This window comes from Myxine glutinosa, chromosome 7, assembly GCF_964187855.1.
Source record: "Myxine glutinosa chromosome 7, kmMyxGlut1.1, whole genome shotgun sequence".
Taxonomy (NCBI): Eukaryota; Metazoa; Chordata; class Myxini; order Myxiniformes; family Myxinidae; genus Myxine; species Myxine glutinosa.
In genome coordinates, this window is record NC_136267.1 from 116,884,740 (window position 1) to 116,898,415 (window position 13,676).

Below are 13,676 nucleotides of genomic sequence, written 5' to 3' on the forward strand. Positions count from 1 at the left end.
TTTTGGGTCTATGGGGTGTTTTGGGTCTTTGGGGTCTTTGGGGTCTTCAGGGTATTTTGGGTCTTCAGGGCCATTAAGGGTATTTTGGGTCTTTGGGGTGTTTTGGGTCTTTGTGGTCTTCGGGGTGTTTTAGGTCTTCGGGGTGATTTGGGTCATCGGGGTGTTTTGGGTCTTTGGGGTATTTTGGGTCTTCGGGGTGTTTTGAGTCTTCGGGGTGTTTTGGGTCTTCGGGGTATTTTGGGTCTTCGGGGTGTTTTGAGTCTTCGGGGTGTTTTGGGTCTTTGGGGTCTTTGGGGTCTTCAGGGTATTTTGGGTCTTCAGGGGTCTTGGTGGTCTGAAGGGTCTTGGGTGAATTAAAGGGGGGGTCTGAGGGGTCTGAGGTCTGAGGGGTCTCAGCAGTCTTAACGTAAGGATTAATTAAGAGGGTGTAAAATTTTTTTGAAGAAGAAGCAGACGTTTTCGTCGCATATAAACATAACCACATACATAACGACATAACCATATATGTTTGCTCTGTTATAATAAATATATAATAAGATGCCTTGAACAAACATTGGTACAACTCGGGTGATGAAGGTTGTGGTGAAGTTTCATCAAAATAGTGTGTGTAGTTTCAGAAGAAAAAGCAAATTCCTATTTTGGGGGGTCAAACCTGGATGCAGTTTGACCCCCGGTAAACCCCTTTAGACCCCGATTTTTTAATGAAGTGAACAAACTTTAGTCACAACACAACAAATATCATTTGTGCCAAATTTGGTCGCAATCCAATCAGTAGTTTCGGAGAAGAAGTGTCAAGTGTTTACGGACGGACGAACGGACGACGCGCCATAGCATAAGCTCCCCTGAACTTCGTTAGAGGTCAGCTAAAAGCTACACCCACGACAGTTCACTCATCCACCAAATTAGAAACTGCTGCAAAAAAATTATTGAAGATCTTTCTGCTTCAGGGCACTCCCATAAATTTGTTAAAGATGACAAAAAATTAACAAGGTCCCACTGAGATCTGAACTCGGATCACTGTATTCAAAGTCCAGAGTGCTAACCATTACACCATGGAACCACTGATGTTGTTTTTTTCCTCATGCACATTCATCCTTCAAGCATCATTCTGTTCAGTCCCACGATCTGTGTTGTCGCTCTTGCCCGAGCCTCGACTTAATTGTTAAATAAATAGCACCGCAAAGCGGGCGTAACCCCTCAGCCCATGCATGGTGGAAACTAATTTCAAGATGGCTGCCGTGGCTGCCATATTGAAAATCACAGCGTGCCCCTGAACCTTCCTCTACTCAACCCCAACAAACACTGCAAAAATGGATTTAATCGGACAAGCAGTTCTGCTCGAAATTGACGGAAACCAATTTCAAGATGGCTACCGTGGCAGCCACATTGAAAATTGTAGCGCGCCCATTTTCGAAAGGAACCTTCCTCTACCCAATCCCAACACACACTGCAAAAATGAATTTAATCGGACAAGCCGTTCTGCTCGAAATTGACGGAAACCAAAAGTTGACGGACGCCCGGATGGCTGCCGTGGCGGCCTTATTGAAAATCGCAGCGCGCCCATTTTCGAAAGGAACCTTCCTCTACTCAACCCCAACACACACTGCAAAAATGGATTTAACCTGACAAGCCGTTCTCCTTGAAATTGACGGAAACCAAAAGTTGATGGATGCCCGGACGCCCGGATGATGCCCGTGACGACAATACCCCTTAGCCCAATTGGGGCTGAGGGGTGAAAACGACTGATAGTCTAACAACTGCATAGCCGGGCTTGTTTGATACTTCGTTACAGATAGTATGAACTGGGTGGGGATACCAGTTGGCAATTCGTAAATAATGGCAGTATTAATGTTTTTTGACTTCAGGCATGGAGAGCCAGTTCATGAATGACTTAGGTAAAAAAATAACGGTGAATGGCAAAAGATGAACCAATAAATTCCACATTCCTGTGCCACCTTCAATCGAACATGAAGGCATTGACAGCACATTCTCTATATTTTCATTCCAAACAGCCTCATTCATCATTCCAATCACAAATTAATACTAGCGTATTAATATCTCAAAATGTAATCTTAAATCACAATTGTATTGAAATATTTTCAAACCAGTGAACCGTATTCACCTGTTCATTTCCAGATTCGGGAGCAATATCCATGTCGATCGCATTTCAAAATCATAATTGTATTGAGGAATTTCTGAAACATCGTACCTACCTTACGACACCGGCTGGGACCCCAAAACGTTCCATAGAAGGTTATTATATTTCCTTTTAGTAAAATATACAACTGTAATCTGTAATGGTTACGAAACGTGTCCCCTTGTTATGTGACCAGATCCTCAGCTCTGATTGGTGTACGTTTGTGGGGACCTATGACAGACAAACGCTGTTCTAGATGGCATTGCCCTATTTGTCTACGCTGTAAAAAGGTTGGTATTAAACATAAGTTGTAGTTGCTGTTGTGAATTCAGCTATGTTCCTGTGTTATTCTCATGGGGCTTATTGCTTAATTATTGCTCAATGATGATGGTACAATCATGGGGCTGGTTGCTAAGTAACGAAGAGAAGCTGTGACGGTTAAGGTGTATCTCATGCGAAATGCTGGGTTGGCCGTGGGACCAGAATAGCTCCTTTTATTTCTTTTTTCCCCAATTTTATTTTATCCTTTTGTTTAAAACTCCTTCCTTATTACCCCTTAGCCCAATTCTCCCTCCTTTGAGGATTCAACATTATTCTTGGGAAAAATGCCAGGGACATAGGAAAGGCCCCTTTATATGGTAGGTGCCCATGCAAATAAAATTTGGGGCGCCCTACATCTGGCAAATAAAATACATTTACTTATTCATGCAGCTGTATGAATCAAATTTGCACCCCTTTATATGAACTTTTCTAGAGCATTACTTAGTTCCTCCTAAGAACACAAGGGTAGACCAGCATGCACACGAGATTTTTTGAATGTCCCTTACTTTCTATTGTTTGGCATTTTCTAGAAGCTATGGAATGTCCCTTCTTTTCTGTACTTTGCCACATGGCACATACCATATAAAGGGAGCTTTTCTACCCCCTGGAATTTTTCCCAAAATACATTTTAAATACGAACAAAATACATTTGTTCATCGTACAAGACTTTATTCAGGACAAAATAAAAGACTTGAAAAAGTAAGGGAAAAAAACATTCAACCCAGATGGTACTAAAACCCACAACCCCAGCATGGGAGTGTGATGCCTTATCTATTATGCCATTGGGACAGCACATTATATTAATTTTTATGCCTCTGCCAACAAAGTAGCCGGAGGCATTCTGTTTTCGGGTTGCCCGTCCTTCCGTCCATCCGTCCGTCCGTCCGTACGGGCTAAACCTCGTTCCTCTCAGCAACCACATGTCCGCTTGAGAGGAAACTTTCAGGGTAGGAGTGAAACCCATGCAGAATATTTTTTTATGATAATTGTGATGTCATAGGTCACGTGGTATGGCAGCCATATTGGATTAAACGCGAATAATTAAATATATATTTCTCGGAAACCGCTAAATGGAAAAATTTGAAACTTGGCACATTGTCAAGTACTCCCAATGGGGAACAAAAGCATGATAATGATAACATCATAGGTGAAATGGTATACCAGGCAAAAAAATTGTAATCGAATTCCCTATCCTAAAAATCTGAAATTGCATGCACATAATCTATGACCCATTTGTATTGAAATGTTAAATTAATGACATCATAGGTCACATGGTTTGGCAGCCATATTGGATTGAAGGAAAATATTAAATAATTATATCTCTGAAACTGCTCACCCTATCGATTCGAAATTTTACAAATATCATCTAACAGCGCTGTTGCATATAGTTTGAAAATGATGATGTCATAGGTCACGTGGTTTGGCAGCCATCTTTGATAGAAAAACGAACCTTATCCGATCAACACGAAACTTCACAAACGTGATCCCCTACCCATACATATGTATAGTGATGGCATCTTGCCATTGTGGGACTATGTGGAGGCATATTGGCGACACAGTCGCATTGTTCTAGTTGTAATAATATTTTAAAGAGGTATAAAATGTGTGCATATATATATTTAATTTGAAAGCAAAAACTATGGCACTTCGGTGGAATTTGTTTTGAAAGCCATCAATTAGATATATTGGCCGATGTATAGTCCAGGTTTCAGCTAGTTTCAATGTACAGCCTTTGAGATATTGAGATATGAGCGCCAACACATATTTGGCGGACGGACGGACGACAGACACCAACGTGAATTTGAGTGTTTTCTTAATAAAACTCAAGAATGCGGAAACGGACATTGGTGAAATTGGGAACATATTACCTCGACGTACAGAGTATTTACTTCTGAAATTTGCAGCCAATTTCGTTCAGTAGAAGCCGAGAAATGAATATTCAGTCCCCATGTTAAAGTTGCATACAGTGAAAAGATTCCTTATATTAAGGGAGGGGTGCTTTGTGCCTCCCTTGATTTCCATACAATAAGAATTTTGATATGGTATAATACTGATATTGACGCTGAAAATGAGGTGTAGGAATCAATCCAGGGAGGTTAATATAAATATATGCAAGTCACGAGACGACGATGGTTCACAAGCGAGCGGTATTCAATGACAAAGGTCAAAACCGACATTGAAAATATATAAATAGGAATGTACTATCTGTTATGAGACTAGTTAGCTACACAATACCGAAAATTCGGTTCGATTCCGACAACTTTGAAAATTTGACCTTTGTGACCTTGAAATGTCAAAACGAAGGTTACTGACCTTGAAATGAGATAGAAAATAATGTCAATGGAATATGGAACAATGGTCAAAAGGTTGGCAACGGAATATGGAACAATGGTAAAAGGTTGTCAATGTAATATGTGATCAGTTGTGAGGTTAGTTCGCTACACAATACTGAAAATTCCGTTCGATTCCGACAACTTTGAAAATTTTACCTTTGTGACCTTCAAAGGTCAAAGGTCGAAGATTCTGAAATTTGTTGGAAAAGTTGTATTTCATGATGTATGTGATAACATAAAAACATGTGCAACAGGAAGCAGGAAACAGGCAGGGAACAATGTCATAAAACCATCAAAAATCACCTTTTCTAAATTTCGTGACCTTGTGACCTTGACCTTGGGGCGAAAATGAAAAATCGAGCTCCGTGGGGCTAGACACATGACATTGGCCTAACCAAATACCGAAACCCCTGTTAGATTCCACCAAACCCCTAAGGAGAAGATGTACTTGAAATCGATTACCCCCTAAAAATACATCTTTTTTGGGCGTGGCTCCGCCCACAATGGGCGCAATACGCCCACTCTAGGCAGGACACACCTATATCATGATATCAACCTCCCACCCAAGTTTCATCAAGATCGGATGATATCATCGGGTAGTTATGCTGGGGACAGACAGACATACAGACACACACACAGACAGACGCACACACATGACGAATATAGTGGTCACTCTGTTTTTATATATGTATGTGTATATATATATATATATATATATATATATATATATATATATATATATATATACATACATACATATATATATATATATATATATATATATATATATATATATATATATATATATATATATATATATATATATATATATATACATACATATATATATATATATATATATATATATATATATATATATATATATATATATATATACATACATACATACATACATATATATATATATACATACATACATACATACATATATATATATGTATATATATTGTTGCGGTTTTCCGAAGCCAGTTCCGTTACAAAGGGGAGATTAAGCCCCTTTTTCTCTCTGGGTCATCGAACCGCGAGACTGAATCGCCACTTCAAGGCAGACGTGGAAAAGGGTCTCGGGACAATTTCGCACGTACCTTGAGTACCCACGCCGCAGCGGAGGCAGGGATCGAGTCTCGCACGAACCACGCGTGATTGCGTACACCCGAGCGGATGGCGTACCACGTGACCCGTGCTGATACCTTTCTTATAGAACCCGATCAGAGCGATCTAATTCATACCATGCTTAGCCAATGATGGAAAACACGAGACGGTCGAATCAAAGGAATAACACGATTTAATTATTATTTAAACAATGTACAATGATTCGGTAGAAGTAGAGACACAGGCAGTCTTAATCAGTCTTACTTATTACCCAGACAATGGGCCCACTTACACACACAGGGAGATGAAGGAAGAATGTTCACGTGCCGAACGCGCCTGCTTTGGTCGCTCCAGGAACAGCTCACCCAGCGTGGCCCTCTGGCGGTCACAGCACGTATCCCGGCGAAGGCAGGCAGGCAGGAAAATCCTCGCGGTGCATATCTCGGCAAAGGCAGGCAGGAGGTAATATGCGCGTCTGTGGCCCGGCGCGGGTCTCTCTTTACAGCCGCGATTAATACAATTGAGCGCTTTCACTCTCGTAACTAACACAGCGCAACTTGTCTGCACTCCTCAGGGATCTGAACTCAGCGCTTTCACTCTCATAACTGAGAACTCAACTCAACTCAACTCAACTCGCGCTCATCTCATAACTGAGCAGAGGACCCCGACACATAACTGAACTCCAACTCAACTGAGGTGGGGGCTCTGGGCACAGGGTTATATTGCCCCGCACTAGCTCGAATCGAATGTTCCAAACCCCGCCTTTTGCCGCAGTGGTAAGTCACTCCCCTCGAGCCCTGATTGGTGGCTCGCGCTTACCGTTGGCTCCTCCTCCGCCTTCCTTCGGCCTTGATCGACTTGTTCAGGCCAGCCTCGTGGTATTTCGCGCCAAAACCAAAAACATTGAAGCATCGTAAGGGGACCTAATTCTCATTATCCTACTCAACGCAAAACTAACACAGGAAAGGACTATGCTTACATTTACGAAGAAATAACTGAGCTTAAACTAGGAGTGGGCTATACGGGGGTCAAAAATACTTTTATTGTTATTCTTCTTAGGTGACAGATTTTTTGTATTCCATTTGACCTATCTCAACATGAAATGACAAAAGTTTCGGCCTGGGGTCCAAGAAAAAAGTGTACAGGGCAAAAATCCAACATAGCCGCCGTTTTCCCTGAAAAATCACATTTTTAGCCATAAGTTTGTCATTTCTGGGTCTTTTTACTTGGTTGTGGTGTCTAACCCTATGTTTTGGGGGTCAAGCAAGCTGTTTATGCATCTAGAAATACTCACAAACCATTAGATGTTGAGTTAATACCTTTTTTGACCAAATTTACCTCTTCTTCCCCCTTAATTAACATATTTCACGAAACATATCTTCAATTTCAGGGGCATTGCTTAAAACGTAACACGGCTTTCTGCGAGAGAAGTCCCAGGTTCCTGAAACTGCCACAGGCACAATCTGCTGCTCGATCGTGTCCTGGATGTCATCTGTGCCAGGTGGTCGCTGCCAAATTGCATCTCCAGTACCAGCGCGCACCAGGTGATCCACTCGGAAGGTTCCATCCCCATTATCATCCAGGTAAAAGCCAATGTACCATCTCCTGTTCCCACTCTCATCCCAAATGACAGCCAAGGATTGATTTGGCTGGAACATGGGTTCTTCCTGTCCTTCTGCCTCTTCAACACTGGTATTGGTCAGTGTTTCCATGATTTCGTCCTCGCATGGGAACACAACAGCCTCCCCGGCTTGATGGTCATCCCCCAGGATGACAGTCAGGTTCTCAATTAGGTTGTTCTCAGTCAACCTGTTGACCTTGTAGAGGTCCTTGCGGGCATCTGAATCCCGTGGATGTGTGACTCGCTGGTATTGTACTTCTTGTCTCAAGTATGTTTTAAGTTCAGGTGGTTTCTTACTGACAAGCATCTTCATTTCTGGGTCCTCACACACACAGCATCATCTAACAAAAAAAGATGTAACAGGCCCTCCGTGTTCTTTACATTTCACAAGAAGTTGGTCAACAAAATCATTGTCCCTCACTTTATTTTGCAGGTTCTGTCTCAACCTTTGTTTCTTCTTCTGTTTCTGTTTGTTACTCCATGTCACTTCCATTGCATCTAGGTGTTTGAGGACAGCAGTGGTTGACCGCTCAACTTCATTGACATGTCTATATGTTAGCATAAGGTCATCTTTGCTCCTCTTTGCCTTGAACATCCTGTTTGAGTGTTGGGCTGACTGGGAAGCAAGATAACCAAACTTGGCCAAGTACCTCTCCACATTCAGGTTGTTTGTCGGCAGGTTTTTTCGTTGGTCTGCATTCAGTGTATGGAGAGGAGTTGCTCGCACAGCATCAGGATCAACGTCCCGATACTCACGCTTGCACTGCAATTCTACTCCTTTCGTGGCCTGGACATACATCTCTCCAAGAAGAAGGTGATCGAGATCACTTTGTGGAGCATTGTCCTCCATTTTCACATGTGTCCACTCTACAAGATAGTCACTAAGGGTGTCTGTCTTTTTGTCAGCAAGGTCACTGCAGAGCTTGGGAAGGATGTCCTGGCTTGCTCTCTCGATGCAGTTGAGATAGGGCATTGTCACCCTGTACGTAAAATTAGCAAGTGCTTTGAATCCTGCTATTATGAAATCATTCTCAAGGTAAATCTTGCACGCTCGAACAAGAAGATTATTTAGCGGTGTCTCAGCGAGTAGCTGTTTGATGTAGGGAATGCAATCATAGACCGCACCTGCCTGGTATCCAAGTCTAGTAAAACGTTTCTCTTTGTAGAGGCTAAACGACTTGTGTACCCCAGCCTCCTCTAGAATCAGGTCAAATTGTTCTGCTAGCGATGTTGTCTTCCCATCTCCCCCATGTGCTACAAGCTTTAGAAGCGCTGTCAGAGCAGTTTCAACAACAGATTTATTTTGGGATCCACAAAATCCCCAAATCCCGATCCACAAATTAATGGTATCCATTCTGTTGAACAAAACCTGAAATAAAAATAGACAATATAACTTATGTCTTAATAAACATATGATTACTCAACATCGAAAACATCTAAAATATGTCTCAACTCAAAACATACAGCAAAAATATGTCTTACCTCAACATCTGAAGGTTTGACAATACTTCTAATTGCATAAATAGATTGCCTGACCCCATAAACATAGGGTTAGACACCACAACCAAGTAAAAAGACCCAGAAATGACAAAGTTATGGCTAAAAATGTGATTTTTCAGGGAAAACGGCGGCCATTTTGGATTTTTGCCCTGCACACTGTTTTCTTGGACCCCAGCCCGAAAATTTGGTCATTTCATGTTGAGATAGGTCAAATGGAATACAAAAAAAATGTCACCTAAGCAAAACAAATAATGACCCATTTATAGCCCACTCCTACTTAAACGAGGCTACATGTTGTAGTGTACTAACGAGGAGGGGAAATTAACCTTTATTATAAAAACACAAAACCGCAACACTACACCCCTCCCTCGTCAGACTCGTCCCAGAGTCGGAACCACCAATGGAACGACCGGTTAGAGAATGACATGCAAAATTACTTTACTTTTACGTGTGACACATAGGTGTGGTTCCCCCTAACATTTACTCCGACCCGTGTATGCGACAGTTTTAAAACACTAGATATGTCCCTCCTATTGCGTTGAGTAGCTTCGTATCAGATTCACGCCCACAACTAACCGAGTATTTCCGGAATTTCAAACTAAACACATAGCCGGTGGGCAGCATTCTTATATTTACAAGCACAAATATTTACAATTCTATGACACAGGACCTGTCCTTTTTGGAAGAGAAGATTGGAGGGGAGAGAAAAAAACACAGCAAAATCACACTCATCAATCATGACACTTGCTGCTTGCATCTTGCTTCTTGCTTCTTCTGTGTGCATATATCAAACCGGCTAGCCCCCGGACCGGCATACGGGCCATTTTTAATCTTCAGGGCTATCTAAACTTACACATCTTCTCATGCCTAGCACACCATAATAAAATGCACAAAAATGCTTTTATTTCATTTCTTTTTTTTCTTTGCCAGGCAGGGCCAATCTCGTGTGGTCCGACTGCTTGGCATTAATGCCACTCAAACAAGTGGTCCGAAGGTGCAAGATGGTTTTGCAGCAAAATGCTGCACAGCAGAGGTGCAAGGCCACAAGGCCTGTGGTCCATGAGTGTAACAAGGTGCAGCAAAGGGTTTGGCAGCAAAGGGCTGCACAGATGCAACAAGGGTGCAGCAAAAGGATATGGCAGCAAAGTGCTGTGCTGTTCGGCTGCACAGATGTAGCAAGGTGCAGCAGGGATGCTGCACAGGTCGATGGTGCTGCACAGCTCCACCTCCAACATGGTCCTGGGGTGGGGGGAGAGACAAGGCACAACAAACAAAGTGGAAAAGACGCAATGGCACACAGAAAACAAGGTAATGCAGTGCGAGGGGCGCGGGAGAGCAAGCAGAGCAGGCTCGTTCCTAACCGTCCGTACCCCCCACTGTCGGCTTACACTACCCTAGCCCCCCTTGTATTCACAATCCGTCTCTACGTCTTGTCTCCCATATCTCCCTCTATCTCCAAATTCGTCTCTCAATCCCTCCCAGGAAGGAAGGGAATGTCACCAATGTCACCTTACGTCGTGATGCGTCTTTACCATCCAAACGGCTTACAGAGCCTCGGTGTGGAGCTTCGTCCTCCTTGGTGATTGGCTGTGGATGGTGCGAAGGGATTTCTCATCTCCTAACTACACTACTGACATTTACTTTTAAACTACCCGAGGTCGTACCCTGCCAATCGGCCTCTTTAAACTATGTGGTTCTAAGAACCCGAATTCCCATTGCCCACACTGCGGTGCCCTTGAAATTTGGGTCTCACTCCCACAAATTTTCACTCTGTGCCCTTGCACAATTTCGGGGCTGGGTCGTGTGGCTCTACCAGCAGGTCTACCTACCTGCGCACCTCCACCACTGAAGCCGCCACCCGAGCTTACCTGCTACTGCGACTACCTAACTGGGGAAGGCCCTCCCTGGCGCTTACCCCCTGATGCCCACCTTGGCATTGGGCAACCCGGGTCCTCTCCTGGGATCCCCGGGCCCCACTCAACACTACAACTAACCGGCTCCCAGAGCCTACCTGCGGCCTCACTTGGCCGACAAACTACCAGTGGCGGAGTGCCCCAATAACCATACACACCAATTAAGCCACACGCCCAGCCATTCCACATACTCATGCACCCAACAAAACATTTTGTTTCCACTACCTGCACCACAGGTGTCAATATCCATACAAATTTTGCCTATGCCCTCTACCTGGCTTTACACTACCCACACCGGGCTTCCGCGAATGGGTTCCACCTCCCCCCATTCACTCCTTCGCTCCATGCATTCCACACCTTTTATTCCCACACCAAGCATTCCACACCACTTATTCGCACACCATTTATCTCACACACCTTTTGTGCTCACACACCTCTTTCCATGCACCTCAACACAATTCCATTTGTCTCAACACACAATTCCTCACACACACAGCATCATCTAACTGACTACTTCCCCTACTCTCGTGCTTCCCCGTCGTCCCTTTGCACTATGCACACCCTGTTTCATTATCAACCATCTAAGCTACCTACGTCCCCACTACAGTACAGGTGTCACTACTTAAAACTTGTCCCTACAGTCTTCTAATTCCCTATCATTATCCTAGCCCTCCCTCGGCTAGCTTCGGTGCCCCATGGAGGTAACCATTGCTGGCACCTCTATGTACCTATCACTGCCATCCCCGTAAACTAATGCTCATGGGCCCTGTGTGTGAGGAATGGTAACACTACCATTCCCCCACGTGGGGTACACTACTCTCATCAGTCCGCTACATTCGAGCCTCACCAAGTGGATGTACATTGTCACGGCTCGGCCTCGAAGGGCCGAGCGATCCATGTGGGTGGTTTCTCTCCTGTATGTTGGGTCCGTCCGGCATTTTCGATCGAAGGGAGGAGGTATGGATGGGCCGAGGTGCAGGGCTCCATTCCTGCGCGGGGCCTTGCGGTCCCACGCACGATGACCCAACCGGCCATGGTCGGAGCACCACACCTGCCAAGGTGCGTGGCTCCGAAATCTCCGACCTCCCCTTGAACCTCGCCGAGCGCCTTTGCCGCCACGGCACAGCACCAACCATACAGTGCAGGGGCCGGCACGAATCATGCACGCCGGTCCTTGTGAGACCGCCGCGGCACCGATCCCCGCCGGTCCCTGCTGCACACCACTCACCGGGGGCTCGCGTCTGCTATCCGTCCTGCTAAACGCTACCCAGGTCGGTGTCGATGCTTGAGCCGCATTCTCACCACTCGCGTCCCACTCCGCACTCACACACCCAGGCGTCCCAGCCCCTCCCATACACTCTGTTACTGCAGTCTCCTGTGCACACCCTTCTCTTAGACACTCAGGTGCACACCACCCAGGCACACTCGTACCTTCCACACACTCCGTTACACTCTTCCCGCACACAGTCCGGTGTGCATTCTCCCTCACACTCTGTAACACACTCGGTCATCGCACACTCTTTTTCTACACTCTCGGGTGTGCACTTTTCTCGCTCATGCTTCGGCGCACACTCTCTCTCATACCGCATACCACACTCTCTCGTACACCGCACAATGGACCTTCCACGAATGCCCGGGTCTCGACTCTGTCCCAAGCGCGCCAAAAACCCGTTCGCGCCAAACACATTCGCGCCATTTTTTTCACTCACCCCGGGGTCCTCCTTCCCCGGCTGCACCTGCAAACTTTTAATTTCGTTCATAAGCACGGCATCACAATGTAAATACAGACTTTGCGCGGGTTCCATTACCTTCTCCCGTGATTTTTTTTCCGATTCTACCGTCTCTTCGGCCCCGATTATTTCTTTTTCCTCGACGACCTTCGGCACCCATGAAATTTCTTTGTCCGATTCGGCGACCATCGGCTCCTCTACACGCCGCATCGAGATTTCCATATCCCCGGTCAACTTGGCTGTCCTTTGCTCAAGCTCGCTCCCCACGCGTTCCTCACCCTGCTTCACCCCGTCGCGTACCACTGTGACCTCCTCGCTCAACCCGCGCCTAATGTCCTCCCCCATCTCTTTTATTTCTTTCTTCATGTTATTATTTATCCCACGAAGTTCGTCCTTTTGGGCATCCATTGTTTCTTTCAATTCGCCCTGGTTACCCCTTGCTTCGTCCCTCATTGCTTTCATGTCCTTCTTTAGCTCTTTCGTCTCTTCACCCGACCTGACCATAAAGGCCATAATTTGTGTCATAAATAGGCCCATATCCATTGGCGCCGGGCTCGGCTTCCGCCGCCACGTGCGAGGCGCCGCCATTTTCGTTACCAGCTGCTGCACCCTCTTCGGCTTCCTCCACTACCAACTGTCTCTCCTGGTCCTGGGTCATCCATTCCTCCTCTTCATCTACCCCCACCGGCATTCGACCGCCTTGGCCATCCATGGTACGAATATAATTTGGCTTTTAACACTAAATTTCGTTCGCTCGTAATTTGGAGCCAATTCGTCCAAAAAAAATTCAAGGTTCAAATCCCAATCCACTGACACCAAATTGTTGCGGTTTTCCAAAGCCCGTTCCCTTACAAAGGGGAGATTAAGCCCCTTTTTCTCTCTGGGTCTTCGAACCGCGAGACTGAGTCACCACTTCCGGGCAGACATGGAAAAGGGTCTCGGGACAATTTCGCACGTACCTTGAGTACCCACGCCGCAGCGGAGGCGGGGATCGAGTCTCGCACGAAC